Source organism: Dermacentor silvarum, chromosome 10, assembly GCF_013339745.2.
Source record: "Dermacentor silvarum isolate Dsil-2018 chromosome 10, BIME_Dsil_1.4, whole genome shotgun sequence".
NCBI classification, from domain to species: domain Eukaryota; kingdom Metazoa; phylum Arthropoda; class Arachnida; order Ixodida; family Ixodidae; genus Dermacentor; species Dermacentor silvarum.
Genome location: NC_051163.1, coordinates 150,503,192 through 150,528,218, shown reverse-complemented (window position 1 = coordinate 150,528,218; position 25,027 = coordinate 150,503,192). Strand labels below are relative to the sequence as shown.

Below are 25,027 nucleotides of genomic sequence, written 5' to 3'. Positions count from 1 at the left end.
CGCTGGCTCCGTGAAAGAGGGGGGAGAAAAAGAGGAGGTTAACAGCGCTGGCGAGGGTGTTGCGGCGTAGATCAAAGAGTGCCACTACTTTCCAACATCGAGGGGTTTTAAAGTCGCTGCGCCGGTCTGCACGTCATCGCGAAATTTTTTTTTTCGCGAACGTCAGCTCACGTTTAACTGACACTGGTGCAGAAAATTCATATTACGGCTGAAATATTGATATACGATGTACGGAATTTAGTGAACTGGTAGGATAATGGTTGAAGATTCCGAAAATACCATTTCAACTCAATATTTTCACGATATTTCTACATAAATATCATATGTAGCTTGGAGGCCCTTAAGACATCTGAATCGATAAACAAGACACAGAATTGTGTAGTTTGAAGTTGAATTACAGGGCAATATCTTGTATGGCCTGGGCTGGAGTAAATTTGGATCCCTAACACTATTTAGAAAAGAGAAGTGAAACTCAAATGTCACTACCTGGTTAAGTTACCAAAAAGGAGTAAATGCTGACAGATTCTTGCCTCATTCTTCTTTATATTTCAACATATCTGAGCCCTCTCTGTAAAAGAAAGTGAAAATGGGTGTCTAATGTACAACTAGTACCTTTTGCTCGATCAAGATAACATTTTTAGCACTTTCATCGGACAAATTATGCCGAGTGTATTGGTCTCTTTTCTAAAAAGCCGTGTAACTTATATGCAATTGGTTTCATTTGTCTGATACACCAAGATCATACAGTTAAACTTTTGTCACTTGTGCAATTGCTTTTTATATATTGAGTAACCTCATTAGAGCATCATTTTGCTTGCCTGAAGGCGGAATTTTTTTCTGACCTTTTTATTTAAAGCATGATCATCAAAAAACATTGTCTTCAACTAAGCAATGCACATATAAAAGAAAACAACAGATGCCCATACAATATGTACTTACTGTGTGGTTTTTTTTTTTTTCTAAATTCAGTTTCTGAGAGTGCTATGGAAAAGCGTTCAAGAACTTGTTCATATGCAGTGAAATAACCTCAAGAAATTATGCAGATGATATTGAGGTTTACGCAAATGTTAACAAGGCTCTCATGAAGACAACCTCAGATAATGGAGCATCATAGCATGACATTTATTCAGAATGTAGAGGCGCTTAACGTTCTTTGGCAACCTAAACCTAAAATGCACTTAAAGACAGTACAGTCAGTGGATGGTATAAAAGCAAACCAGAAAGGCCCACTTCTCGTACCACTTCAAAAATGTAAGTACAATAGAAGCTGGAATGAAGCCATATAAACGTTGCTAGAAACTTTTCATAAGAACCATACATTCATGGCATTCTCAAAGAACAACAGTATATTAAACCTGTTTGCTAAAATAATCTTAACAATACTGACCTTTGAAACGTTGAAAAAATATACATATTAGAAAGTAATGAATTGAGGTGCAGTTTTCAGTACTACAGCAATGACAACTAATGAATATCACTAATGCTTCAAGTGAAAACAAATGTCATTCAATGAAACAAGTTCACAAATGGGACGTAATACACAATGCAAGAAGGTATTATATTCGAAGCCAGATTACACAGTCCTTTGATGGATCCAGAAACGTCCAACCTTTGTGCAGTAGCTGCAAACCCTGCTAAGTTGATTGAATCGCCTTCTCTGAACACCATGATATTCACGATAACAAATGTAAAGCCATGCATTGCTAACATGCCAGCACAATCATGTAACGATAATCGCCATGTTGGAGGACTTTGAACAGAATCACTATATCAGGCCTTATCTACCATAATAATTCCTCCTGACTTCCCTCCCCTCATAAAAATCCTAAGAAAAAAAAACAGTATTTTTGGTAAACCAATGCAAGCTAATTAAAGAAAAAAATGCACTTCATGGTATCACTATTGCAAGTGAAAACAACACACATATTTCAGTTTTTCTTGCATGTGTGTTACTTCAGGCAGATTGGTATTTAGTGTAGTCACCACAATATGGGCCACATATTCACACTTGTTCTGCCACACACGTATGGTACCAGAGAAAAAGTTGATGTTTAAACTTGCAAAGCACGCAAACATCACCTGCTTTTTCTTGCTTGCAGGTCACTAATGAAAGAATTTTGTAGCTGCAGAATTTCGTCTGATGGACTACTGTGGCTATAAGTGTATCCAGGACACTATGCAAGTATGTTATGTGTAACTGCATGAGGACTTAACGTACTGCAGGGTAGAAGGTGCAATTAGCCCATCAACTCATCACGCATTGACAAAACGTAGAAAGTACACATATACAGTACGTCATATTGCAATAAAGCTGTATAATGGCAAACTAACTTAGGAAAAGACTTTGATAGTATTACAGCCTATTCATTCTAAAAAATGAGCAGGCTGCTTGTCAGTTTTGCTTGTGATGCACATGGATGGCTCAAGAAAACTGCGTCCATACATTATGGGCAAAAGCAGATTGCCACTGCTTCTAGAACACTAATAACTTTCCTATTCCGATATGTGTGTCATAAGAAAGCATGAATGTCACTTGATCTTTTCACCAAGGAGCCGCGTGAGAGGGAGGCTGAAGTGAAGATGCTGCGCCGCTGGCTTTGCCTTCTTGTAGACAAGGGCTTCTCGTGAGCGGTATTTTAAGATTCTGCAAGTGGCCAAAACGAATCTAACCCCAACCGCGACTTGGATGGAGTTTTGCATTAGAGTTTTAATTTACCAAAACCATTGCACACCACATCCACACTTACTGAGGAGACCACTGTGGCACAGGCGTGCAAGGCTCGTTGCTGTACGATTCACGGGCCTGCATTGAACACGTTTCATTCATGCTGGCATGGTTACACATGTTTAGGAATGGACTCAATGTTCTGCAAGCTGAAAGCCACTTTCAAAACTAACAGCGTTTGTGTAGTGTTGGCATCATTCACTGATGCAGGGGCCGAAGGGGAAGGGTGGAGAATGAAGGGACATACTGGCCACGAGGTGTCGAAATGTAGAGTGGCACGCAAGAGACGTGCAAACTTTAGGGCGGTCAAGAAGCGAGGACAACTAGTTTCAATGGCTGCTAATGTGCCTACAAGTTTGAGAATGCGTCAAGTAAAAGGTTTTGTAAAACAGGCCCTGATGTTCTAGTAATATTATTCACCACATATTCAACTTCTGAGTAACGCAGAACAGCTACACTTCAGAAACTTTGATGCAGTTTCATGCCGTCAGTTAGATTTCCTTGGCTAGACAAAACATGTGCTTTTGGTAGACCAAGTTCTCCACACGTAGAAGGCAAGTAAACAAAATTAAGTCAAAGAGAGGGGGAAAAAATTCCATAGACTTTGCAGCCCAGAGTCAACAACCTATGAACACCAGTGATACTATGACCAATGAAATGTTTACAGGAGCAATGATGAAAATTGGTCTTGGCTGCACAGATTGCACAGGACTGCTGGATCTTTTCGTTTCTATTTTTCACCATGAATGACAATTCGGAGTCGTAAGTCAGCAGGAGTGTTGTCTTGCAGAGGAATCTAGATGACAGTGACTAATCTTAGCTAAATCTCACAGAATCTGTACAAAAATGCCTACAGGCTTTCATTTAATTTCCTTCCTTCATAAGGTGCTTGTTGTAATTGATGCGAAAAAAAGAAAGACATGACATTTTGAATCAGGATCATGACGGCCCAGTACTGTGTGAATCTTGCCATAATGTAGAATCCACACAGCAAGCCCAATAGCTGTGGTATGTTGCCTCATGAGAACCTTTGCGTATTTTTCAATAAGCCTGCGAGATACACGGTGCTGTCATTACTTCGTGAACCATGTGACACCAGTAACCTTGCACAAGATCTTGTTCATCAGCCCGCACGTTCAGATATCTCGGCAGCTGATTCCGGCCAGAGGCAATGCCCACTACAAAACTTCAGTGCCCACTTGCTCATGTTACTACCTTGATGAGCAAATGCCAACCAGTATTATGAGGTTGGCTTATGACCAACCATAACTGTGATGCTGGCAAGCGGCAATAGCACGTGAATGCTGCTAACCACGCCGCCGAGCAAACTAGACACATCGAACGCAAGCGACAACGGAGGACTGCGGGCATACCATCAGTGGCGTCGTTCTCTCCATCGCAGCCGAATATGTGTGTAACCTCATTAAGAAACACAAAGAAGTAACCAATAATTGAGAAAAACTTTAATGAACTGTCGAGAATAACCCAGTGATGAACACAGGGGCCGCAAGTTTCAGCTTCACTGGTTCACCATCTGTACGGAGTGCTTGGGCGGTGATTTTTTCAACTATATCTGTGATAGGTAACAAAAAATGCTGGTTGATTTTGTGTAGAATGACCCAAAATTAATAAATAATAGTTACGAGAACATAAGCACTTGAACTAGGATGCACAATTAAATGAAATGTGAACTGTACCACCAATGTGTTGATAAATTTCAATGAAAGACAAGAAATCTACCACCATGCTACTGCAACCAAGTCTCAAGTGTAGGCTCCTGTTTTTTTGTTTTTTTTTTAACTTTTACATTACCTGTAATTTCAAGAAACTTACTTACACATTCCTGAATACATTTTAGGCAATCCAAATTCAAGGTAGACCTCAGGCACTTCAATCCAAATTCAAGGTAGATAAAACCTTCGGTATTCAGGCATAACTGTGAAATTATTTGGAGGCGGTTTTCTACAAATTCGCATAGACAGTGGAGCAAGCTTCAGTTTAGGTACACTTAGAAGAAACTCTAAGGCTCAGGAAGCCAGAAACCTCTCAATGCAGTTTAGAAATCACTTTTAATTCCATAAAAATCAATCAAACCATTGATTTAAAAAAGAAAACTGCAAGCTCCTGACCTCTAGGTCTTCTTCCCTGCATGACAGGACATGTGGTTCTTGAGGTAGTCTTCCAGTGTAAAGGATGCACTGCAGTAGGTGCAGGGAAAGTGACGCTCTCCTGTGTGGCAGCGCAAATGGCGTGTCAGGTGGACACTTCCGGGCACAGGTGGCAATGGTAGGGCCGCACCTCCATGTGGGTGTGCACATGGTCTTTCAGGTGCTAATTTGAGTGAAATCGCTTGGGCAGAGGTGGCACTTGAAGGGGCGCTCGCCCGTGTGTGTGCACAAGTGACTTTCCATGGTGGTCCTGTTCTCGGTCTTGTAAGGGCACAGCCGGCAGGAAAGCATCCAGCCATACACATCCACAAGTGACCGGTACTGCTCCAGGGGCCCGAATGAGTTATATGCTGCCGGGGACCCAGATGGCAAGGAATCTCTATAGTCAAATGGAGGGCGGGAAGGCAAGACGAACAATGCGTCACACACTTGATGGAGCGAGAGTGCTACATCAGACAATCAAAAAGGGGGTGCCACACCTTAGGAAAAAAGTGTGATAACCTTGGACTACCCAACCCACACAGTACTGTCATGACAAAGGTGCACTTAGTCTGTGCATGCCTCACACAACTTCCTATAAATAAGCATCCTCATTACACATGAACCTCTTCTGGCAATACATGGTCAGATGGGGCATGCAATTTTGATATTATGTCTAAAAGTCAAATTACTTTGTATATGTAACACTGCATTATGCACATACCTGTTTAGCTATATGTTACATACGCTTATGGCATAGAAGAAGTTGTACAATGCAACATAAGAAGAGCATCAACCGATATTTAAACACATGAAGCATTTGAAATAAAATATGAATTCAAATTAAGGAATTTAATAAAAAACAAACTGAAGAAATAAGAAAGAACACAGCACTTTCACGAGTTAGAATGGGACCACATTTCCAGGTGGAGGAGTATATAGCCATATTTCTGTGCATTAGGCAACGGATTCTTTCTTCTATCAATGCACTGTAAACATTTTTCATACTTCTTTCAGAGCACTGCACGGGCAGTCAAACAGCGGTTATTAATTCTTGGAAAGCATGTTTACAACAAGGATCCAAAGATGCTGAAAGGACATTCATGCAGCTTTTTAGTGACAATCATCAATTTTATGTTAACACTGATCCTTTGTCCCTGTTATTTGTCCTAAAGCACTTGTCAGTAAATGCATAGTACCAAATTACAGTGAAATAAATATTATCGCTGCAAATATTGCCGCCACATTTAAATATTTCATATTCATTTTGATATTTAATACTTATTACAGTTAAAACTAGATATAACGAAACCTGATTTTATGATGTTCACAATCCAACGAAAAAATTTCCATTCCCCGGCAGGTACCAATTGGGTTCAATGTGGCCATCAACCCGAATTAACGAAACTTATGGCCACCAAACCAAATTTAACGAAGGTTTTCGCGATATAAATGAGTAAAAAAAGCGGTAATTTCTTTCTAATTTTGACACCGCCGGGTTTTTCTTTGAGCGTTCTTTCTGATGCAATCGCAGTGAGATATCTAGACCCTTGATGCCCTAGTGCCCTAGTCACAATCTTTGCGTCCGCGCTTTGCATATCAGCAGCCTGTCATAGCTTCACGTGATCTTCTACCTGGCCTGCATCAGACATTGTACAAGCAATTCAGGCCGCCCTCGCGGACATTTCACACGTGCAGGCATGGGTTAGCGGCAAATACAATGCCGTGGTAGCTCTTTGGTGTTGCTATGTTACAATTTTAGATTCAGAAGAACTGAAAAATTCCTTTCTCAATTTTATGAACTTCCCAATTTAACGAAATAATTCGAGCGTGGTGATCACTTTGTGAAATCGCATTTCAACTGTATTTGTATTTCATTTGTTTTCAAAAGAGTTGATATTTGCCCACATCTAATAAAAAATGCTCTTAACTTCTCAAGTTTCACAATACATGGCATGTTTATCCTAATGAACTTGCGTGAGCATATTTTAACTCCAAATTGATTCTTCTTGATCAACATGAGCACATTATGTGAAACGGCCAGCTATAAATGCGGGATACTATTAAAGTATGTTAAGTGGTACATGTGATTACATGAGGACTGAAGGTACAGCGGTGTACAAAGCACAATCAGAGTCTATGTTCACATAGCAAACATGGCTACACTCATTACATGTTGACAAAACATAGAAGGTACACATATACCTCAGACCATAGTCCAATACAGCTGTAGAATGACAGAGCAAATCTACAGGGTCGCTTAAGAGGAAGATTTCCATAGACTTAAAGTCTATATATCTACACACTTATTGTACTCCATCAAAAACCAGAGGTTTACAAACAAGACACGTACGTTATGCAAATACCCACTGAAGAAGGATAGCTATTCAGGGGTGGATTCTAAATGTAAGCTCCGAGCACATGCTGCAATGGCATCACGTGACACCGGCAACAATGGATGGCCTATAAACTGCTTGTTTCTGCAAAGACCTTTATAAATTTTCAACATTCACCTGTGGCAGATAGCACAATTCTAACCCTCGAGCTGGATATAGCTCAAACAGGCGGCCATTATTTGCACAAGAAATCGAAATGCATAATCGGATATTATAAAAAATTCCCCAAGTTTAAGTTTTGAACTTCAATCAACATCCGAAAAATCGGGCAGTCCGAAAAAAATCAATGCATGCTTTTTACTGCCCCCCCAAGGGCTCAAAAAGCCTCAGGCACTTCAGAAATAGCTCAGAAGGCCTGCCAATACACTTATTAGGTGTATCGGTGGTCGTACTGTGACAGGAGAAGGCGGGTGCACGCGTGTATAATTAAGGAATACATATTGTGTCCCGTGACAATTGCCCCTTTGCACTCTTGGTATGCTTCGCCACAATACTTCGCGTATGCTTCACCACGTAACATTTCTGTATTGAGGCAAAGCTGACTTTTGAAAACCAGCATTATGCAATGCGTCGTGCTTCCCGAGCTTCCAAGCCAAGGAAGCTCAGAGTTGTGCGCCGTACTATAGTCATGGTTTTAATTGACATCTAGAGGTATTTCACTGTCGTCACGGGTATACCTATGTTCCGCCGTACGCACTCCATCGCACTGGAGCTGCCTCTATTCGCCGCTATCAACAAAACTAGACCTCTTGTGCCGATACCGGCGTCACTTTTTGTCACCATATATTTTTGTTCTTAGTTATATTTTAATTCAGTTGTTTAAGGTATATGGCTGCTCTGCGTCTGTTCGGCTTAGTTCATTTGCTTTTTTTTCTCTCGTGCAAAATTAAATTGTATTTAGTTTTGAAAACGTCTGCACTTTGTTCCACCAAGACTTGAATATTAAGAACTTGCTTCACATTGTTATGCAGAGCGAAAAAAAAAAAACTTTGTGCAATCAAATGAAAACTATAAACGCTGTCCCTTAGTATGTTCTTGCAATTTTCAAACGTGGTGACAGAATGCCACAGGTGTTTAAATATAGTATTGAAATTATAATCCCGAAGAATGACGCACACATTTTGGCCTTCTATACAGCATTCGTTTGTGCCCGTCTGTCTTCACCTTTGTTGTAGTATCTTTTTTTTGCACAACATCAGCTCAACATGCACCAACAAGGACGAACTCCCTTATAACATATGGTTTAATAAGCTTGTTTAGAAGGTTAATTAGCATACTTCTGCTAATTAGCAGCTTTTCCATCGCCATTCATTAAAAAAAGCGTTCAGACTTGCTTAAATGAAACAACGTGGTAATAAGAGCAGTAGACCCTTAAACCTCTCCCCCCCCCCCTCGCTCATCCCTGATAAGGTCTCCTCATCACGAGTACCTAATCTGCATGTTAGAAGCCATCCAAAACCGAGCTAGTCGATTCATTTGCCGCAATTACAATAGGCAGTCAAGCATAACTCGAATCAAACTTGACCTTTCGCTTCCTGCACTAAATATTCATCGTGACATCGCATCGTTGTCCTTGCTCCATAAATATCTTCATCAAATAAAGTCATCGTCTTTGCTGCTGGAACGTGCAAGTTGCATATCACGACGACTGAATCATGATTTAAGCTTCAATCGTATCTACAGAAAGACGGATGCATTTAATTTGTCGGCTTTGCCATGAGCCATTCGCTTGTGGAATTCCCTCCCTGACAGCACTGTCGGGCAAACAGACAGAGATAAATTTAGGCAACTCCTGAACTTGCAGTTTCTATCCTAAAAATGTGTCATTCTGTATGCCATGCTCTCTATTTATATGTAACGTCATGCTGATTGTTTTTTTTTTCTCTTTCATGCTTTAAACTACACTTTTTTTTTCATGGTGTTTGATTATGTGCGCGAACAACGTGCTTGATAAAATGTATCAGGTATTTTGTACACTACCCTGGAACTTTTATGTCTGTTTATCTGCGTATTGTTAGTATTCTTTTTTTTTCTTTCATACTTTGAACTACACATTTTCTTACACGATGTTTGATATGTGCGCGAGCAATATGCCTGATAAAATTTAGCCGATGTTTTGTACGCTACCGTATGTACTCATTTTAGTGCTCCTTGAGTCTCGGTATTCACGTGTAAAACTGCCTTGCAGTGATGCCCCCCTTACTCAATGCTCCTCATGGGGCATGTGAGGTATTATGAAATAAATAAATTAATAAAAAAGATATAACTGAGAAGAGGTTTATTGGCGGTGTCCTTCATCCAGGACGCTACAAGTTCCTAGAAGGGCGAGGCAGCGTGGAGCACCGTCTCCAAAGACACCATCGACCAACAGCGCGAGCAGAGCAGGCCCAGCGTTGGCGATGCCGCTGGATGGAGGCGCATCTTCTTCACAATCGCCCCCGCAGGAAAAGAGCCACCTGGCAGCCTATGAGGTTGTTGGCAGATGGTTATGGTAGGGCTTGAGATGCATCACGTGGACGAGGTCACGTCCACGCCGACGCATGTCGTCAGATGGAGAAACTGGCTCGATGAGAAAATTCACCGGGGACGTTCGCTCCAAGACGCGGTAAGGCCCTTCGTACTTTGGAACGAGTTTTCAGGAAAAGCCTGGAGTTTGGCAAGGTACAGCCAGCCATACAAGAGACCCTAGGGCATACGTGGAACTGGGCAGTGAGTCGGCGCAGCCTTCCTTCTGGCGCTGTTCTTGTGACGTTGTCACCTTTACTTGGGAGTGTGGAGAGTTGCGTGCATGCGCTACTCTCGATGGAGGAGAGACACGACCGGCGGCACAGCAAACGAGGATTTAATATGTACAGGGGTGGTGAACACACGCGACACACAACACTGAAACCGAAACTCAAAACTAACGGTACGAAAAACTAAAGACATCACTCCACGAAAAAGCGTACTTAATAGAGAATTCAAAACTAAATACAGCACTACTGGAAAAACAACTATCTCGTTTCCGGAGCCTAGCTCCGCCTTAACGTCTCTAGGTCAGTCCTAGTCTTCGCCCTTAAAAGTCTGACCACCTTGGCCCCGGCCTAACTGCGTCGATATCAAAATGTGGGCTCTTACGGTCCGCCGACTTGACGTTCCTCACGTCGGGTCCAAGTAGTTCGGGTGTCGTTACTGCCGTAGGTGCCGACGACTCACGTTGTCTCTTTTCCGGCGGTGAGCTCGTCGGTTCGTCGGTGATAAGCTCGTCAGCTCGTCAGCGATGGCGCTCAGCGTAGCTTAGGCCCACCTGCCTAGGCCTAACGTCGGGATGCGTCGCAACTCCTTCAGGAGTGCCGACGTGGCGTCCCGAGGAGAATCAAACGTGCCGGTCTGCCGCAGAAGGGGGATCCTCTCTGGGGTGCCTGGTCCTGCCGTGAGAAGCTGCAGCCCGTCCAGGAGCCTCGCCCGAACTTGCCGAGGTCGACGGCCACACCTTGGACGGCCAGCGTCGCGGACTCAACCAGACCCCCAAGTCTCCCGTCGCTAGAACATAGCTGGAGATGCGACCTTCCTGACCCGGTGCCACGTTGAAACTCCACGGACAGCGCCGTTCATCCCTCGACTATGCCTCGGTTCGTGCGCCTCGCGCGCTCGCGCCGTTCGGAACACCGGGCATCGCGTGCTCCTCTTCTTTTTCGCGCCACAGGCGGCCTCTTACACGTGACATAGGGCCCCTCTTCAAGAGTTTTTTCTCAAAAAACTGCTCACTCTTGGCGTTCAGGTGATGACTGTGACTCCTCGTAGTGACATTGGTGCTGGTTCATTGAAGACTCGATGCACTACACAACACCACACTGTTGCGCACGGTTCACCAGACGCACTGTTCACCGCGTTTAATAAGAGTTCACTTTATGCACTTTTCACCACCTAATGCATTTCACTCAGCTGTTCACAATGTTCACCAGTTCAATGTTTTGAAACACTCTACATGAATGAACTTTGGGCCTAAACATATCTTACAATACTCCACATGCCCTATATATGCGTAGGTACTGTTACAGTGTATTCCTTTCTATACACATTTCTGAATCCCGCAGTTTTCCGCATGCCATTCCTAAATGTTTTTCCTTTTGGTTCCGACCATCGCGTCTGCCCTATTTTTTCCATCTCTTGCGAATCTTTTTCCTACCCTTACGCGTTACATGTCTAGGGCGATTTGGGTATCTATCTCCTTCGCCCTTTTTCTCGGAGTCCCAATGTTCCATCGTGTCTGGTGCATGATGCTCCCTGGACTAAACTGCACCTATCAACTTCCTATCTTTCTGAGGTGGAGCTACTTCTTTCTTTACTCTCTTCTGCTCTTCGGGTATATGGACCTCGATCGGGATGTTGTCCATCCTCTTATCCCGGTTAACCTGAATCAAGGGCTCTCTAGTCGTGAGCTTCTTTACGGTGTCACGGGCATTATCTAGTATGTCTGTGTCCTTCCCTTCAGCAATCATCATGCAAACACTAGTCTTCTTCTCATTTTTCCCCTTAGCCATAGTCTTTTGACATACATCGCATGCCCTGACGTATCTCCTCACGTCGCTCTGTACCCCGATCCAAAAGAAATCTTCTGTTATTTTTTCCAAATAGTCTTTTATTCCCTGGTGGCCTGCCATTGCATTATCGCGCCCTAACTTCAGTACTTTCTCTCTCAGTTCCTTTGGGACCATCAATTGCTGAACCTCTCTTCCCGAACTGAACACACACCTCCGGTATAAAAAGTCGTTTTTCTTGAAAAACTCCACCACGTTTCGACTGCTTTTCCTTCGTACTATTTCTCCTATCTTCTGTACGCACTTCTGCAATGATTCGTCTTTCTCCTGTAATTCCTTGAACTCAGCGACCGTTATGTTCAATCCTTTAATGTTCGTGACCGGTAATGGTTTTAAGGGCTTAGTACTCTTGCTCCTGGCTCGCTTTTGTACTGCCGCTGCTACCTCTACCTCAGGTGACTCCTCTTCTAGCGTTTCTGGCTTTTCTCTCTTCTCTAAATCTTCTGTCCTCTTCCAGTTAGGGTCTGGGTCATCCGCCCTTCTCACCCCTGATACATTCCCCAAAATCAAGTCAAACAGAGGATCTTCTACACACCTAGCTGTGATTACTCCTCTGAAATATGGTGTTGATACTTGAACTCGCGCCTCTGGTAAACACTTAACAGACCTGTCCGCCAACATGACTGATTTGAAATAGCCGGTCATGTTCTCTGACGGTACCAGACTTTCCCTAACCAATACTGTGTTCGCCCCCGTGTCTCTCAAAACTGTGGCCCTGCGTCCTTGAACTTCTCCGTCCACCACGGGCATGTTCTTTTCTCTCGGCTCACCCTCTTTACCTTTCATCATACATGCAGCTTTGTCTGCGTATCCTGATCTGCATTCGTGCGCTCCATGCCCTCTCTTTTGACATAGCTGGCAAACCACTGGTGGACCACGTCTACTATCCTTCACCCGACAGTTCATTGCTATATGTCCCAGCCGGTTACAAAGAAAACATCTTTGGGGCGTCCCTTGCCTGTTCATTGGACCCCGATTCCTCGTCTCCCCTGCAGCTGCCATCGGCGCGTCCTTGCCACTCTTTCCTAAATTCCTTAGTCCCTGCGCCTCTACAAACTGATCTGAGTGCGCTGCCATTTCCTCTACTGTTTTTAATTTCCTCTCCTTGAGGAATATCGCCAGACTGTCGCTGCACCTGGCGAGAAATTGTTCTCCTACGACCTTGTCTCGCACCCCTTCGTATGTCTTGTTGGCCTCTGACAACTCCATCCATCTCTCAAAGTAGTTTGTTAATTTACATGCAAACTGTTTTCCAGTTTCCGCGTCTTCCGGCTTGCATGACCTGAACTTTTCGCGGAAACCCTCAGCAGTTAGCCGGAATCTTTGCAATAAAGTGTTTTTCACTTTGTCATAGTCTAAGCTCTCTTCGGCGGGCATCCGTCCAAACACACTCAAAGCCTCACCAACTAGACACAGGCTTAAGGCGCTAGCCCACTCATTCTTTGCCCATCCTTGCCCGACCGCTATTCTTTCGAAGCGATGCAAATACGCATCTAAATCATCTTTGCGCTCATCAAAGGGAGCCATCAATTTCCTTGGGCAAATCTGTTTGGGCCTGGGCGAAGTCGAGTCGGATGACGCCGACCTGGGGGAAATCGACCCCTCGCGAGACCCGGAGTTCATCTCTGCCAACTTTAACTTCAACTCTAAAATTTCCTTCTCGCGCTCATGATTTTTGCGTGCTTGTTGCTGCTGCTTATCCCGTTCTTGCCGAGCATATTCAAAGAATGTCATCGTCTCCTCCTTAGTCATGTTCAAATCCTTTGCTACTGCCGCCAACCGCTCCAACTCCATCTTTACGACTCCCGACTATCGGTGACTGGGCCGTATCAATCCTGGCAGGCTCGCCAATATTTGTCACCTTTACTTGGGAGTGTGGAGAGTTGCGTGCATGCGCTACTCTCGATGGAGGAGAGACACGACCAGCGGCACAGCAAACGAGGATTTAATATGTACAGGGGCGGTGAACACATGCGACACACAACACTGAAACCGAAACTCAAAACTAACGGTACGAAAAACTAAAGACATCACTCCACGAAAAAGCGTACTTAATAGAGAATTCAAAACTAAATACAGCACTACTGGAAAAACAACTATCTTGTTTCCGGAGCCTAGCTCCGCCTTAACGTCTCTAGGTCAGTCCTAATCTTCGCCCTTAAAAGTCTGACCACCTTGGCCCCGGCCTAACTGCGTCGATATCAAAATGTGGGCTCTTACGGTCCGCCGACTTGACGTTCCTCACGTCGGGTCCAAGTAGTTCGGGTGTCGTTACTGCCGTAGGTGCCGACGACTCACGTTGTCTCTTTTCCGGCGGTGAGCTCGTCGGTTCGTCGGTGATAAGCTCGCCAGCTCGTCAGCGATGGCGCTCAGCGTAGCTTAGGCCCACCTGCCTAGGCCTAACGTCGGGATGCGTCGCAACTCCTTCAGGAGTGCCGACGTGGCGTCCCGAGGAGAATCAAACGTGCCGGTCTGCCGCAGAAGGGGGATCCTCACTGGGGTGCCTGGTCCTGCCGTGAGAAGCTGCAGCCCGTCCAGGAGCCTCGCCCGAACTTGCCGAGGTCGATGGCCACACCTTGGACGGCCAGCGTCGCGGACTCAACCAGACCCCCAAGTCTCCCGTCGCCAGAACATAGCTGGAGATGCGACCTTCCTGACCCGGTGCCACGTTGAAACTCCACGGACAGCGCCGTTCATCCCTCGACTATGCCTCGGTTCGTGCGCCTCGCGCGCTCGCGCCGTTCGGAACACCGGGCATCGCGTGCACCTCTTCTTTTTCGCGCCACAGGCGGCCTCTTACACATGACAGACGTAAAGGTGCGCACGAGCTGGCGGCACTCTTCGGCTTGTCGGGCAGCTTCGTACACAGGTGGGCACTCGCAAGCGTCAGGACGGTATGGAAGGAGAGAGTCAATGGTATGCAATGGCTCCCGTCCATATAGGAGGATGAAAGATGAAAATCCCATAGTAGCATGTATCGCGGTGTTGTATGCGAACGTTAAAAAAGGAAGTACGTGGTCCCAGTTTCCATGATCAGATGCCACGTACATCGCGAGCATATCACTGAAAGTGCTATTAAACTGTTCCGTGAGCCCGTTTGCGGATGGTAAGCCGTGCTCGTTCGATGAATAATGTGGCATTCCGAAAGCAGAGCTTCGACAACCTCGGAGAGGAAGGCGTGACCTCTATCGCTGAGGAGTTCTCGAGGTGCGCCATGTCGAAGGATGAAGCGATGCAGGACGAAAGAGGCTATATCCCACGCTGTAGCATTCGGTAGAGCAGCAGTTTCGGCGTAGTGTGCCAAATGGTCCACAGCAACTATGATCCACCGATTGCCATCCAGTGTCATGGGAAGCAAGCCATAGAGGTCAATGTCTATGTAATCGAAGGGTTTGGCAGGGCATGGAAGCGGCAGCAAGGCGCCAGATGCACGTAAGGTGGTAATTTGTAATGTTGACAGTCAGGGCAGCACTGAACAAATTTTCGTACAAAAGTGTACATTCCCCGCCAGTAGTAGCGATAGCTTATACGTTCGTAAGTCTTAAATACTCCAGCGTGGCCACATTCTAGATCGTTGTGAAAAGAGGCACAGATTTGGGATCTTAAGCTGTGGGGAATGACTAGTAGCCATCTACGGCCTTCGGGAGCGCAGTTGCATCGGTGGAGTGGCTGATCATGAATGGCGAAATACACAGCTTGGCGTCGGAGGGATCGGGATACAGGGGTGGTCTATGATCCAGAAAGATAGGCGAAGAGAGAAGCAATCCATGGGTCACGGCATTGTTCGGTGCCAATCGAGTCAAGATCAAGAGGTGACAGGGGGTGTGAGCAAGTGGTGCTGCAGGCCGAGTCTGGAGGTAGAGGTGAACAGGACAGGGCGTCTGCGTCAGTGTGCTTGCGTCCGCAGCGGTAGATGACGCGAATATCGTAGTCCTGGATTCGGAGTGCCCAGTGTGCTAAGCGGCCAGATGGATCTTTCAACATGGCGAGCCAACAGAGCGCGTGGTGATCTGTTACTAGATCAAATGGGCGGCCGTATAAGTATGGGCGGAACTTGCCAAGCGCCCATACTAGAGCCAAGCACTCTTTTTCAGTTACGCTGTAATTGGCCTCTGCTTTTGTCAGCATACGACTCGCATAGGCGACCACATATTCGGAGTAGCTGGGCTTGCGTTGCGCGAGGACGGTGCCAAGATCGACCTCGCTGACGTCTGTATGTACCTCAGTTGCAGCTGTCAGGTCGAAATGGCAAAGAATAGGTGGAGAGGTAAGACGACGACGCAGTGGAGCAAACGCGGCGTCGCATGCAAGGGGACCAGGAGGAGAGGTCCGCGCCACCACGTAGGAGCTGGGCCCGATTTGATCATGTTCACCTGGACATTGTTGGCCCACTACCACCCTGCCACGGACAGACTTATCTGCTGAAATGCGTGGATAGATTCACCCATTGGGCGGAGGCCATCCCTATCGCGGACATCTCCGCTGAAACGGTTACCAGTACCTTCCTGTACCATTGGGTTGCCTGCTTCGGGGTGCCTTCCACGATCCCAATGGACCGTGGCCGGCAGTTCGAATCCGCCCTCTTCACTAGTATCACTCAGCTCATCGGTGCCACTCGCATACGTACAACAGCATACCACCCCATGAGTAATGGCATGGTGGAGCGTTTTCATTGTCAGCTTAAGGCAGCGCTCACAGCAACCGAAGAACACAGCTGGGTGGAGGCACTCCCGTTCGTCCTTTTAGGCATACGGTCCACTCTAAAAGCAGACATTGGCTGCAGCGCCGCTGAGCTGGCCTATGGCACGACACTCAGGCTGCCAGGGGAGTTCTTTGTGCACGATTCAGATGAGACACGTACGGCTTCTAGTAGTTACGCACTTCGTCTACGTGATATGATGAGCAAACTTCGTGATGTGCCCCCACGGTACCCAGGGACACGGGCTGTACATTTCGGCTCACCTCGTGCCCATACGTGTTTGTGTGACATGACACTGTTCGGCGGCCTCTTCAACCACCATATGATGGACCGTTTAACGTCCTCCGCCGTGGGGACAAGCATGTCACCATCGATAAATGTGGCCGCCAAGAGGTTGTGTCGCTGGACCGTGTCAAGCTAGCACACTTGGACAGTGACGCCACCGCGGTGTCTCCGCCAAGAGAGGCCCCGCCTTCGCCAGGGCCCCACGCAAAGTGGACGGTGCTCAAGAGCCCCTACTCGCCTGGACCTTTGATTACTCCGTTCGGCAACTTACTAAGGGGGGGAGTGCTGTAGCGGCAGCAAGAGGGCCACAACGTGCAGGCAAGGGCGAGCAGCGAGCGCACCTGTGAACCGGTTGCACCCCGCGCCTCCGTCCTCCACTCTCCACCAATGGTGACGAGTGGAAAGGGCAAGCAGCCCCAAGGGTGACTGAAGCAAAAGAAAAATAAAACCAGTTTACAGTTGGGATTCACGTCATTGAGACGTCTCTCTCTTCTCCGCGCGTACTCGCGTCCCAACACATATATAAAGACACGTGTCATGCACAAACATTGTATAGGCACTGCTAGATTGTGCAGTGTGTAGAGGGATGCCCAAGAAGAAAGCCTGGCTGCATTCATACCTCAAACATGACCTGTTTTGACATTGGCAATACAGTTTGTCTCTACACTACTTTAATGCTAGTCACATTAGTGTCGACATTCATTGCGAAATGGGTTCTGCTGGAATTTTCTATTTTCTGAGCAGGTCTGATTGATGCATAAATAAGCGTGGTATGTTATTACAGTCATATAGGAGCTAGCCAGCACATAAATTTAGCTGAATTTCACAGTAAATGAATGAAATTGGTTCTAGGTGCTCTTGTTAAATTTCTTTCCTTGATGAGGTTCTGTGGTATATAGCGTAGCAAAAGAGTACATATGTAATTTACTTTCAAAACAACAATAGAGAAGCCACAGTGCAGTGTTAAATCTCGCAGTACTGTGCAATTCGCAGTTCCAACCCAAAAGCTGTCAAATGTTACGTCATGAGAACCATTGCGTAATCTTCAGTAAACCTGTGGAAAATATCATACTGTCATCAATTGATGCAAAACATGTTACACGAGGGCCCGTGCACAACAACTTATTTACCAGTCCGCATGTCTAGATATCTCAGCAGCTGATTTCGGTCAGAGGCAACACCCCCTACACCATTTCAATAAGGCATACCAGCTTTACTCGACTTCCTGACATGATATCACTAAATATCACCGATGGCTTCTCAAAAGTTGCGGTGCTCACTTTCTCATTTTGTTGCCTTGGTGTGCAAATGTCGACCAGTGTTATGGAGTTTGCTGATGCTCAACCACAAGTCTGACACTGGACATATAAAGCTAAAAACAAACTCTGTTTACATATGCATTTCAGCTTGTGAACTGCTTGAGAACATTTAAGATGGCACAATATTTTTGTCTGTATTATAACTGTGTACCCTTGTCGTCAGGTTGTATTAATAAATAAAAATTGTTACTAAAACATAAGCATTTGAACTAGGAGACACAGTTATGTCAAATGTGAACTCCACCAACACTGCACTGTTAAATTTGTGCAAAAGACAAGAACTTTGACACATACTACTGTGCCCTGTCTCAATTGTGTGTTTCTGTTTTCTTTGCTCAATTCTTTTCTTATGAGTAATTTCAAGAAACTTATTTACAAAGTCATGAACACACTTTAGGCCAATCCACACTCAAGACCAAATTTCATTATGGTGGGATAGGTGAAGCGACATGAAGGCACTCTAAAAAAAAATTCGCATATATGGCATGGTAAACTTTCCTTTGGGTAATATTACAAGAAAAGCTCCACGGTTGAGAGGGCCTCTCAATGAAGTTTATAAATCATTTTTATGCCATAAAAAACAATAGATGAATCAGTTGATCAACAACAAAACATCGAGTCCCTGACCTTTAGGCCTTCTCCTCCGAGTGACGGGACATGTGGCGCAAGAGGTGGTCTCTCCGTGAAAAGGATGCACCACATTGGACGCAGGGAAAGGAACGCTCTCCAGTGTGGGTGCGCAGATGCCGTGTCAGGCTGTGATTCTGAGTGAATGCTTCCGGGCACAGGTGGCACCGGTAGGGGCGCTCGCCTGTGTGTATGCGCAGGTGTTTGTTCATGTACTTCTTGTGCTTAGTCTTGTAAGTGCACAGCCGGCAGCAATGCAGCCGGCCACATATGGACACGAGTGAAAAGTACTGTTCCGGGCAATGCGACGGCAAGGAATCTGCAAAGTCACAGGGAGCAAAGGAAGTCACTGTAGCAATGTGTCACATGTTTGATGGAATTAAAGTGCTACATCTGGCAATCAAAAAGTGTTGCCACACTTGATGGCAAACACTTGATAACTATGGCCTGGCAACCCAAATATTACTCTCATGGCAACAGTGCACTGATGCAGTAAATGTCTCACACAATTTCCTGTCTGTATACATCTCTGTATACTATTATTCTTAATACATACATTATAGCTCACTACTCAGGGGTGGGATTTGGCAACCAGGTTTGATATCATGCCTAAACAGCCACTTATGCACTCACCTAAAGAACTAAGTATTACATGTTTTTTTTTCACATCACAATACAGCACGAGAATCAATAGATATTTGAACACATGAAGCATACGAGATCAAACCTTCACATGAATTAAATATAAAATAAAATGAAAAATGTGAAACATCAAGACTGCTGGTAGAGGAGATTAAAGCTTCACTTCCGAGCATTAAAATAAAGCACTGTTCCCACTACAAAAATAAATAACTGCCCGTGGTAGACACGAACTTCTGCTCCCAATACAAAGAGGTCCGATTTGGCCTACAATTTTTATATTATGCTTAATCCTTTATTGACGGTACATATAAATACCAGAAAAAGATGTTTATTTTTTACCTAAATGTGCAAAGCAAATTTGAGAATAAGCATAATCATTTTTCCGTAACACTGTATTACAGAAGGATTTATACAACGCAGCAAAACAAAAGCATCGACTGATGTTAGAACACATGACCCATATGAAATTAAGTACTCTTATAAACGAAATAAATATGAAATACAATTATAAATATTTGAAACATATATAAAGAATAAGCACAGCACTATAATTACATATTTGCAGGTGGTGGAACAGCCCCATCTTTGAGCATTAAACAAGATAGTTTTTTCCTATAGTAGTGCATTGTAAACACTTTCCATGATCCTATTTCATTCCTTCAGCAACAGAAATATGAAACAACCCCCCATCCCACACACACACACCCGTGCTATTGCACATATACATGCAAACAGTGAATATTCCACACTATATTTTACATTCTCTGCTTGTACATTGCAGTGTACCTATTTTTGTAGCGAAAGCTACACTGGCCACATTTACGCCGTGGCCGGTGGCAGCACCGCGAGCTGAGCCGTGGCCTCACCTGCCGCAGCTGACAGCACTTCTTTCTCTATGGTCTGACCACCTCTCGGCGTCTTACCAGCGTCTGACCACACCGCAAGCGGCCTCTGACGCGCGTCTTTCGCCCGGCGAACTGCTTCACTGGAGAGGGTCCGTAATGCCAAGCGCACGAAGCTAGCATCGGAGACTGAGGAAGAGCGAGCCGTTCGGCTCGCAAATCGCAAAACGCTTGGATTTGCTGCTTATAATTTATACCTGGGTTATATCGATAAGTGTATACCTAAGTATAATAATTACAGCTAAATCAAAGGCTAAGCAAGTGAAACCAAGATTTAACCAGGCTAAATCGCTTTGCATATCCAGGGTTAGCTGAGCTAAGCCACAGCCTCATTTTTTTACCTGGATGTAAGTGCAATAAAACCTTTTTTTCATGATTTCAGCAAAATGATGGGGTAGCAAGTAAATTAGCAATTAGACTCGTTCAAGACAACAGAAGCACAGGTAGCAATTAGTAAACACTTGCATCACTGTCACAATGATAAATCATTTATAGATCACACTACTGTGTCATGTAGCAAAGAAAAAAGGTGGATTCTGTTCAAAAATAAGGTGAGCTGGTTTACAAAGCCCGAGCAATACAACTTGTTCCAATGCTTTTTCAGGCGACATGGACACATCTGTAACAGAAATAGGATCACTGTCAGTGCCAGCATAAACACTCAACAGTTACAGCCACACAATGTTCTTTCTTTGCATTGACAGACGTACTTTGGTTGGGGTCACAATGCTGTGCTTCACAATACATTACAATCGTTTATATCTATTAGAAACAATTATTCTTGACTCATGGCGGGCCCACTGTATAAAACAAATAGCTTTTTACAGTATGAAAGAATCAATTTTTTGAACATTAGGTTCACTATGCACTCAGTCTTGATCACATTGGCTCCCATTTCAAACATCCAATGTCCCAATGTTCCTGCCAGCAAAAAGAGTGATTGGCGAGTACTGGTGAAGCCTGTTTTACTCTAACTGAACATGACATCTATTAAATCCATCTTTCACACCTTCAGAGAAAAATGGCTCTTGAACAAGCATAAACCTAGCTTGCAGCTAGTTACCTAGCTAGCAGCAAGGACCTAATTCCCTATCAATGTCACCTGTTGTCCAAAGTTATTTCAATTACCATTTCCTTGACTTTCTAAATAGTACAAAACTTCAGAGCAACCAAGACACCTTGCCACGTTGTAATGCAGGAACAATTTTTTTACAGAAAGTTAACAAAAACAAAGAACGAGATTTTGAGAAAAAAAAAAAAAAAGCTTATTTTTAATACATAACACTACAAAATATTAAAATTTGCAACTGCCATTGCATCCATAGCCTCTAGGAACATAGTCTGCCTGGTTGCAGTCATTCCGGTGACGCTGTCTCCAGCACCCACTGCAAGTTTTCAGCAGATGCACGCTTGTGTGCACATGGTGGAGCTCGCGGCGGTCTTTGCACGCCCTGCGCTTGGTGTGGCCAGGATTCTGCAACAAGTCTTTAGAGTATGGCTGCTGAGGCTTTCTCATTCTCAGCACTAAACTTCATTACAGATTCAGCCACAGCTACTAGCACAGTGAACAGTGATGCATGCTGTTCCTTTGGCACAAGCACCCATGTCATAGAGTGGAGAATTTCGTTGTTGTTTTGTCTCTTTCTTCATTGGCATCGCTCAAGAAGTGCTTCATCAGACACGCGCTTATACACAGGAAGAAGCACCTGACATACATGGGGTGGCAGATTGGGGCAGTGCTTCGGAGCAGGCTCCCCTTTGACCTTTGTGGCAATTTGTCGACGGAATAATTCTGGGCCTTCTGGACAGAGAGAGTGATTCGACGTCACATCATTCGAAGTAATGTGGTGATACGTGGCAATGACTGCCCTATGCATGGCCTTTGCATCTGTGCGATTTCAAGGCCTAATGGTAATAATTACTCAGCTTAGTAATTAGGTCACCAGTTAGCTTACCCTTGCCTCCAAGGCTGCCAGTTCCAGAGCACTACTGCTTTGATTTAATTAGGTTGCACAGCGCAGTGCCCATTCTCTTCTGAACATGATTCACTCAATCCTTATTTCGTACAGCTATGTATCCATACACTCTGGTTTCCAGTCGGGAAAGGAAGGTGCGGCTGTCACCATCCGAAAGTAGAGTCCTGTACCGCGCGCATCTTATGCTTTTGGAGTGACCTTTGAAAAATTATCAGTGCAGTTACAACTTTTCACCGGATTTCTTACTGGCGTCTTTTCTGGCGCATATGATCCTCCTTCCAAGCATGGTAGGTCGGGGTCATCATCTTTTGATGCCTGTTCGCTCCCAACACAAAAATCGCTGAGCACCACAAAATTGAGGACGGATCCTGTGAACTACTCAATCACCGTGCCGACGCCGATATGGGACGAGTGGCCGCGTGTCATCCACGAGCCGTTGCACGACACGGCAATGTCATCTGTGTTGTCTATCTTCAAATGACCGTATAAATCGCGCACTGATCGCGCACACGTCCCAATCAACTATTCGGCAGCTCGATCACCACGGGTGCGAGCTTCGTTTTTAGATTCCACGCCCATGTTTTGCTGTGCATGCCTCGATCGGTGCGAGACGTTCATCGCCGCGAAAGTATCGTTTACGGCGGTTTGGCGATTGCCAGTGCTCTGCATTGCCCGCATAGGGAGAATGTTCACGACGAGCGGTTTGACTTTCTGTTCGCCGATTACACGCGGTGAACTCCACCCCTCTGCAACATCGCCGCAGTTTTGTGCAATCGACAGCATACTACAGGGCAAGTTCATAATCCCGCTCACCTTTTCGCACTGTGACGCTGGCACCACACATCGTACACTTCACACACACCAGCAACGCATTCAGAGAGTCCAAGCCCGCGATGATGAAGTAATGAATAGTAAAAACCAGTCAAAAAAACGAAGGTGTAGTGAATGCTTCGGCAGTAGTTGAAGTCCAGTCGTCGTGTGTGCCACGTCTATTTCTCTGTCCTTCGTTTTTTTGACTGGTTTTTACTATTCAGTATGTACCAACTGACCCAGACTGCTACTCTACTGCAATGAAGTAGCAAGCCCGTTTGTCCCGGCAGCAGCGTCGTCAGCGCAATCCAAAAGGTCCACTTTTCGCTCAGTTGCAGGAGTTGAAGCTAGCGCTTGAAGTTTTTGTCCCACTTCTTTGTGAATGCGCTGCACATTTTCTGGCTGCAGCATAGCAGTGTCATGTAGAACCGCTGATGAAACGCGGCTGCTGTTGGGAGCGCTAACGGGTGCTAGGCTTAATCCGCAGTTGGGGGCTTCGTCGTCACGAGACTCGGGGAGCGGGACGTTCTCGATGTCGTCGGAAAGTAGCGGTGCTGAGCACTTCTTGAAGTTCAACCTTTCTCTTCCTTTTCTTTCCATATTTGTACTTCGTAGCGAACTTCGGAGATCGTGTCGACATGGTCATCGGCGTACAAAAAAGCGTCAGCGTGCGCGGCTTGAACGAAGCAGCCGCAGAGAGATGCAGACGACGCCAGTCTAGCCAATGGCATGGCGCGCTGCGGGTCACGTGCCTTAGTTGACAAATGAAATCACGCTTTGGGACTTGTTTCAGAGGCGGAATTCCTCCACAGCCAGAGCGCGCGGACCATTCCTCCATGGTGCGGACAGTGGTGCGGACCAGTAAATCGCGTAGACTGCCGGCCTGGCCGTCGCCTAGCAACGGTACCATCGCGTGAGCGCGCGAAAGTAGAATCTGGAGAATCGCCGTTGCGGTTCCTTATTCTATGAGTATATCAGCAGGCGTGCATGTGGCCGTGAGCAGATTTTCGCGCCACTGTTTCTGTGGCGAGGGGGCACCATGGTGCCTGCCGTGCCGACAGCACCTGAAGAAGAGGCACCTGCAGGCTTGAAAAAGTGTGGAACCACCTGACCGGCTATGCAGACTCCAGAGACGTATACCAAGAGCTTCTGAGTGACCTCGCCGCTGTCAGTGTGTGCTTCCAAACTGAGCACTCCGTGAAGCCAAAAGGTATGTTCATCGCAAGTGTGTAGCACGTACGTACCGCGTCAGGATCGATGGAACGATGATATAAATATTTATTTTATATCAGGCAGGCTGATGTTGAGCACTCAGCGCCGACATGTGGTCGTGAATGAAGACATGCCTTTTAAAGCTGTCCAAACCGTGGACAGGGGTTGCCTCTTTGGGCGAGACCTTCACAAGGTACAAGATTCAAGTGCCCGACAGGTACACCCGTGAGCAAAAGTATACGGACCACAGGGTCACCGAAAAAACTGAATTTCTTCGTAATTAACAAGCATAAAGTGGAATTTACGAGTACAATGAAAAGGTAGCAATGCCGAGTTTGGACTGCAGTCCTCAATTTCAAGTTGTCTTCACAGCCAGAGAAATGAATCGGCTTTATCCTGCAATTACCCCTGGTCCGTGTACTTTTGATCACAGGTGTACGTGACATTTGCACGGATACTTGGAGCCGATATGGGTAGAACGCGCTCATATATCTTACGCACTGAAGCGTGCAAGCATCGGTACATTGCACAAAATTCTGCTTATGCGCATTCACGACAGCATATATGCCATCTGCATCACTGCATTGAAATAAGGTTATAATTTTTTTTTTTTTAATGGGGATAATACATGCATACAGAGGGAGGTCCCATAGTCAGCAGACTTTCTGCAAGGTATTTTAATAACACAAAACAATTGATAATAAAAT

General features: G+C 45.4%; 1 long non-coding RNA gene across 3 annotated transcripts; it reads right to left on the bottom strand.

Annotated features, from left to right (window-relative positions):
• Positions 1 to 1,098: 1,098 nt before the first annotated feature.
• On the bottom strand, positions 1,099 to 23,798 carry LOC125940735 (uncharacterized). 3 transcript variants are annotated; one of them, XR_007463935.1, is made up of 3 exons: positions 23,112 to 23,798; positions 18,779 to 20,941; positions 1,099 to 5,270 (listed from the first exon to the last, which is right to left on the bottom strand). It is a non-coding gene; the product is annotated as an uncharacterized LOC125940735 (long non-coding RNA). The 3 variants fall into 3 exon arrangements; XR_007463934.1 differs by having other exon boundaries at positions 1,099 to 4,298; positions 4,855 to 5,270; positions 18,779 to 23,676; XR_007463933.1 differs by having other exon boundaries at positions 18,779 to 23,676.
• Between the last annotated feature and the right edge of the window lie 1,229 nt (positions 23,799 to 25,027).